Source organism: Cottoperca gobio, chromosome 11, assembly GCF_900634415.1.
Source record: "Cottoperca gobio chromosome 11, fCotGob3.1, whole genome shotgun sequence".
In the NCBI taxonomy this organism is placed as follows: Eukaryota; Metazoa; Chordata; class Actinopteri; order Perciformes; family Bovichtidae; genus Cottoperca; species Cottoperca gobio.
This window is the reverse complement of record NC_041365.1, coordinates 21,082,772-21,090,271: the sequence shown is the minus strand read 5'-3', so window position 1 is coordinate 21,090,271 and position 7,500 is coordinate 21,082,772. Positions and strand designations below refer to the sequence as shown.

Genomic DNA, 7,500 nt, shown 5'->3' with positions numbered 1-7,500 from the left:
GCCCCCTGCTGTATGTCCCGGCCCCCTGCTGTTGGTCAGACTTATTACCAGTAACAGTGTTGGTGTCACTTGAGGCACTGTGGGAAGAACTGTTGTGTCGTAGTGTCGCATCCAAGCTGTATTGTTTCTGCACTGTGACGTCCTTTTAAGACAGGAAGACGTTTGCTACGATGCCTGCTCTCGAAACATTTCTTTAGGATTGGGCCCCCCCGAGTGTTATTTCATGTGCTTAGTTAAATGGAAACAGACTGAACTCCTCTCACTGGAAATGCATTGCTTCTGCACTTACTGCCTGATTCACACACTCCATGTATTTTCTTTCTTGTGGACACCTATGGCTTTATCTCAGTATGATAGATAGTGTGAGTAACTGGGCTGATTGTTTAAGTCAATATATAAAAAAACACATTTACTTAATGTCAAACTTGGTATGCCTGTATTTTACTTTGTAAAGTAGTGTCATCATATTTATTGGACATGGGCCTCTCTGTTCAAGGTGCAAACATGGATTAATTTATGCTCCGGGCAGCAGCTCACATCAACAAAGACCCAGTCATAACTTGTGCATTTCCAATAATTTAATTTATCAAATGAGGGTATTTGCAAACTGACTTTGTAATGTGTTTTAATATCAGATTAAAACCGAGGAAAACAAGTGAGTGGTTGTTTGAGTGTTTGTCCACCAGAGGGCGCTGTGGGCTCACTCCACCGCGGCCTCCAACAGCAGATGAGGGTTCAGCTGCATTCATAGTCTGCTGCTGTAATCTCCGACTTCTCCATGTGTCAGGCTTATTGCGGTGTTCGGTGTAATCTGCAGCGTCATGGCTGCTGTCCGTGATGGGCAGGCCTCTGGAGGCTGAGCCGCGCTGACAGGGCACCAGGGAGCTCGCTGGTTATTACAGTTCCCTCTTCTTGTGGCCCCTAATACTCCCAGACAGGCTGGATGAGGGGAGGGCTTGATGGCTTTCGGTTATACAAGCACACAAACGAGCACATACACAAACCACAGAGCTGAAATTGACGCCGAGATGAACTGATCGTAGAGGAAACATCTCGACATCAGCAGCTGCAGGGGGGGCAGGTGAACCACAGGGGTCCATTGTCTGTGTAGGAGGGGAGAGGATGTGCTGTCTAGTTAATTACAGAGGTGTGGATTGTGTTCCCTCGCATGTTGTACACAAGACAAAGAAAAGAAGAGAAGCGAGAGCATCTGTTACATGTAGGGAACGTCTCAAAGAGGTGAAAGGCTGTTAAAAGAGGCCAACGCGTCTGTTTCACTGTCTGTGTATATATTATATATATATGTGTGTATAGTATATATATAGATAGATATATGAGGTGGTATATATATGTAATATATAATATATAATATAGATATATATATATATATAGTATATATATATATAATAGTATATGAATATTATAGAAGAAATTATATATATCATATATAGATATATATTACATATATAGGATATATTATATTGTATATATATATATATATATATACAATATAGATCTATATATGTATATATATATATATGTATATATAATATATATATATATATATATATATATATATATATATTATATATATTATATATATATATATATATATATATATATATATATATATATATATACGTGTGTATATATGTGTATATATATGTATATATATATATATATATATACGTGTGTATATATGTGTATATATATGTATATAGCGGTGTGTGTTATTTAATGTACTTAAGTCTTCATATTTATTCTTTACATGCTGACTGAACTCGCCTGCTAATGACGGGTTGTTAAAGTCACGGTGAGGCGTTACATTCAGCGCTGTCACTTCCAGTCTTAGAAAACACGCACCCACATCCCTGCAAAGCGTAATGAAAACACAGCGCTGATAATAGAATGTAGAAATGTCCCACAGTTCCTCACTGCCTCTCTGAGTTGCCAAATCCAACAGTTTTTAAAAAGATGGCGGTTGCCAGGTTGCCAGCTGCTGCATTGGCTCATGTGCTGCCCAGTCAACTCAGAAGAGAGCGTTCTGAGAAACGTCATCAAAGACGTTTAAATGCACATTTTTCAAAGTAAGATCCATCGTATCCGGACTTCCTGGATTGTATTTCTCACTAGAACTGAAACAACACGCACACTGACCACCTGCGAGGTGCTTTCAGATGAACACTAAGGCATTTAATAATAATATGACTTGCTCTGCAACATCAGAGCCTCACTGTACTTCCTCCATGTCTTGTACATCTGAGCAGCGACAGTGTGACACGAGAAGCTGAGCTGCAGTTAACCCAAACACGCCACTCAGTCTTGCCTGAAGGGATTTCTGGCTCTGAGGCCGGCTGTGTTCACAGCGCACACAAAGAGGAGAGTCGACCTTGTCTGGTTTTTTTGGGGGGGGAGAAGGGAACTAGTACAACTCTGGCAGCCTGCACCACCATGTGCCACCCCATCTCCTCCCCCTGCCAGCCATGTTGGCGAGGCCAGCAGCAGAAGGTGCGACTTCCCTTCTCCCGCTCCTTGACAAGCCGACAGGGATGGGAGTGCCCCGTGAGCGATGACGGGAGCCCGGCTGATGGACAGAGGTGTTAACCCCGTCGTCGGGCCGGGGGTGATAGTGGCGTTGTTGTTTACACACAGTGAAGCCGGATTGTCACCTTGTCTGTCAGGGAAACGGCCTATCTGCCTCCTCTTATCTCGCTGCGAGACAGCCAGCTACTCTGTTGTCGAGACCTGCTGCAGCTTCACATCATCATAAATGTCCCTCTGCCATACCATTGTTACTTCTTCATGTTGTTTTTCCCTTCACTGCTCCAGATGCTATATTCTGCTTCTCTGTCCTCAAATTACTTCCTCTCAGACGCACTTTTGAGAAGTGTTCAGTACTGCTTGTCAATGACCCTGCGCCCTGCGAGGCCCAGAAGTGGATACATTTCCATTAAACCGGCTTTGATGAGAGAGATGAAAATGTTTTACAATATGAGGTCATAAGCATCTCTCTGCTTTAATATGAAGTGTGCAGATTATTCATTGCACTTTGTTGGAAATGTCATTTTTGTGAAGTATTTGGATGTTGTGAGCGGACACAGAGCAAAGTGGAGCTTGGTATCTGAAGGGCACGTGGATGTGCAGCGTGGATATGCAGAGCAGCGTGGAGGTGCAGAGCAGCGTGGACGTGCAGAGCAGCGTGGACGTGCAGAGCAGCGTGGACGTGCAGAGCAGCGTGGAGGTGCAGAGCAGCGTGGACGTGCAGAGCAGCGTGGACGTGCAGAGCAGCGTGGAGGTGCAGAGCAGCGTGGAGGTGCAGAGCAGCGTGGACGTGCAGAGCAGCGTGGACGTGCAGAGCAGCGTGGAGGTGCAGAGCAGCGTGGACGTGCAGAGCAGCGTGGACGTGCAGAGCAGCGTGGAGGTGCAGAGCAGCGTGGACGTGCAGAGTGGACGTGCAGAGCAGCGTGGACGTGCTGTTGTGGTGATGGACTCTTCTTCTGGATATACATTTGGAGGGCTGAGGGGGCGGCTGAGTCCCGGGAGTTAAACATTCTTCATAAATTGATGACCTCGTACCTAAGTGGAGAAACACACTGATGAGAAGAGGGAGGATGAGGATGTCAAAAAAAGTGCCAAAGCTTGTCTGTCTTCTCTCGTTAAAAACGCAGGAGATAAAATGTTATCAAGCCGCAGAGTGGGACTTCCCATTTAAAATGAAATAAGACAAATGTCAGACAGATAAGACGGGAACAGCAGATAGAGAGGAGACGTCAGAGGAGCTGTGAATGCTGGGTATGTGTATATCCCTGTCTGTGCACGTGTCTGTCTGTGCACGTGTATCTTTCTACATATATGCTTTTATTTTACAAGTGCTTCTTAGTTACAATGAAACCGCTCGAGCACAGAAGCACAGCACGGCCTTAAATTACCAGCTTACAGCGTGTCGATTGAAAAACATTTCAAAGGATGAACACCGTCAGAGGCGGACGGACATGACTGTATATCTTGTTAAATGACTAAACTTAAGTAAAAATCCATTTTATATCTTTTCTAAAACGTAAAGTGAAACTGTATTGATCCTTGTGGGTAAAAGTGGGACATTAAATCAGCAACAAGTCCAGGAGGGAGAAAAGAAAGAAAGTCTAGAAGTGAGACTTTTCCATCCAGTTATTCACCATCTCAGTTTAGCACGTTAGCACGTTAGCATGTTAGCATGCTAACATAATTAGCACTAAACACAAAGTACAGCTGAGGCTGATGGGAACGATTTGCAGTAATATCTGATATCTGTTTATTCATTTTTGTGTCTGAAGTGTTCCAGTTTTCTTTTGTAGTCAGAGTAGTATTGACCAATCACGTTTGAGCGTTGCATGCAGGTAAACTGTCCGTGTAAGAGCAGAAAAGGTCGAACGTATCGCTCGAAATGCAAATCTTAGAACCCATCGGCTATCATCTGATGCAGAAATAGCTTTTTATGAGCTTATTTAAAGATGTATCTTCATTCACAAGCAGGATTCTGTTTCTAGAGCTTAGCCGTAGACTCCATTCTTGCGTTTGAAGCTAATTAGACTGTAAACGATGACGGCGTGTGGAGGACGAGGTCTTGTCTTCTCGTACCGAGAGGCGAAATCTCCGTCAGACCGAGAGCCAGCGGGTCCCGAAATGAGATTTGCAGGTATTAAGCTATAAATCAAAGTATTAGAGAAATGAAGGTTTTGACCTCATTAAGTAAGAATTAAGTGGTAATAAAAGTTATTACATTTGAGCTCAATTCAATTTAAAAACACTTTATTTGTTGCTGGGGGGCAATTTGTATAAAAGATTAATACAAAAAATACAAGATTAGCTAACCGTACACATTATGATGATATGAAATTATAACCCTAGTGCAATAAATAACCGTACACATTGTGAAAGTAATGATGATATGAAATGATCTTTAGGGGAGGATGTATCACATCTTATGGCAAAACTACAAACGTCAACGTCACGCTTAGAGGAAAGTCTCTTTGGATAAGTGGACATTTCACTCGCTGGTAGCGCTCGAGACAAAAGTCAGGGAATCACCAAAGTCAGTGGGAATCATCCTCTGGGGACCAAGAATACCTGCACAGAACTGTGAGACAATTCATCCTATAACTGCTGAGATATTTCACTTTGAATTAAAGTGGCGGATGCTAATGTTAGCTGTAGCTAGCTAGCAACATGCGTACGTTGCTAGCTCGTGTGCCGTGTTTCCGCCTCTGACTTATCTCAAGACTTATTCTACTTTTTCTTGATGAAGTGACGTCATAGTAGACTCACACACACACACACACACACACACACACACACACACACACACACACACACATTACAGGTGGGATGTTTCTCTACCTCATACTTCTCTCTTTATAAACTCCCAAACTTCCAGACATGTCACGTCCACAGCGGGACAGGTGCATCCGTCAAAGCCTGATCCAAGCGAGCGGCGACGTCAATCTGTTGTCGCGGGCGAGAGGTGTGAAACGATGTTCCAAGTGGAGAAGACGCCATTGAGAGCCCTGACGTGTGATGTTGGAGCTGCACATCACAGGATGGGGTTGCAGTTTAGAATTCGATCGTCTGTAATTTGGTGTTTGGAATCAATAAAAACACTTTTTCTCACGTTATTAGAAGTTGAACATTTCTGAAAAGAAAAACTGGAAAACTCCTCTTTTGTCAAACATTTAAGCAGCAAAGGATTATGGGAAATGATGTTTGTTAAGGTGCAAAAACAATATTACATCATTCTTCAAGAAACAAAAGCGAGCCGAGGCTGGATTGTTAGTAGTTGTTATATATTGTGCTATGACCTCTGGGTAATGAAGTCCTTCCCCTGACTGACACACGGGTTCAACAAAAGCCTGAAACTATTACAGGCAATTATATTTCCATTTGGATTTTGCATGCGTTGGCATTGATTTTGTTTTCCCAGCAGAACTAATATAATTGCTTTATTATTTTTGGGCATTTTAAAGTTTGCAGTGAAACTTACAACAGTTTTTATTTTCTTTGTCAAACTATATTTAGAACACATTAATTATACGTCTGTGACTCGAGAAAGTTTTCACAAAAATCACAAGAAACTCTCTTTTTTAAACCATTAAAATGTTTTTATTGTGATTCTAAAGACGGACTTTTAATATTTGTGTTGGCTGAAACTAAAGGTCACAATCTGAACAATTATTTCTACATGTTGAGTGATGAAGTCTGATCTGTTGAAAAGTTAAACAAACAGAACATTGTTACTCAAATCTCCCAAAGGTAAAACCTAAAACGTGAATACATTAGTGTTGTGTAAAACACACGCGCACACACACGACCACGAGGGACTGATATTTTTAGTCATGCTATTGGAGCAACCTGGCCCCAATAATGGGGCGAGGGAGATGGAGGCTGGTTCCTTTCACAGGTCAGCGGGCTGACAGAGCCCAGCGTGCTGGTCTGCGTGTGCCTGTACGGCAGCGATCTGTATTCACCTCCACCGCCGTGGCCCGCTTCTGTTTAATATGGGTCTGCTGTAGCCTCCCCGCCATCACCTGGCACTGCAGAGTTCATTCTCAGTGTGTGTTTTTATCAGCACCCCTAGGGGCACATGTAATTGCTCAGTGCTGATGAGAACAGCCCCAGCTCAAAGTACCATCTCATACTGCAATTACACCTTCGGTAGTGCAGGGGGGGGGGGGGCTGGGAAAATAAAGAAAGTACGTGGTGCGGCTCTGCAGGTGAAAGACTACGGCCTCCTCGCCGGGCTGATAGAGGACTAGAGTCAGACATCTCCTCGGGGATAAAGAGGTTTTCAGCTGCTAATCCTCCGTCCAGATGATTGAGGTGAACATCTGACATTTGAAGCCTTTTTATGTTAAAGTTTACAAAGCTTACGGCAGTGTGTGTGTGTGTGTGTGTGTGTGTGTGTGTGTGTGTGTGTGTGTGTGTGTGTGTGTATGTGTGTGTGTGTGTGTGTGTGTGTGTGTGTGTGTGTGTGGCAGTGTGTTAGTGCCAAGACAATAAAGGTGGTTAGAGGAGCTTCCTGTTTGTGTGTGTCGGCTACACACAAAGGGGGGCTCTGGCCCAGACTGTGACAGCTCGCCGTTCCCCCACTTATGAAAATAAATGCTGACGAGTGTTGAACTGGCTGGGCTGCTCCGGTGTCAGCCGGGGAGGAGAGACGGCTCTGCAGGCTGACAGGCCGACGCGCCTGGTTTGCATTGAGATGCATGACGCAGCCCTTCGCCTCGACCCCCCTCTAGTCTCCGTGGAGAGCTGGATGGCGGTTGGAGCAGAGCTGAGGTCGGGGCAGCCGAGCAACATGTCCCCTATCTGTATTCCTCTGTGACGAGTGCTGATGCAGTCTTTGTTTCTGTCATTGCACAAGTTGTTGTTTTTATGTCTCTGTGACTCTCAGCTTCTGAGTGTTTCTGAGTGTTTAAATTGGCCCGCTGCCAGCAGCCTTTGTCCAAGCACCGTCAAAGTTCTGCT

General features: G+C 44.1%; 2 protein-coding genes across 2 annotated transcripts in view; both read left to right on the top strand.

Moving 5' to 3' along the window:
* Positions 1-655, top strand: part of LOC115015678 (glucocorticoid modulatory element-binding protein 1-like) — a 10,677-nt gene extending 10,022 nt beyond the window's left edge. The window contains exon 10 of the mRNA XM_029443186.1: positions 1-655. This exon is cut by the window's left edge and continues 2,083 nt beyond it. The gene's annotated coding sequence lies outside the window, so the exon portion shown is untranslated.
* Positions 1-7,500, top strand: part of LOC115015681 (receptor-type tyrosine-protein phosphatase U-like) — a 209,475-nt gene that overhangs the window by 26,791 nt on the left and 175,184 nt on the right. The window lies entirely within an intron of this gene.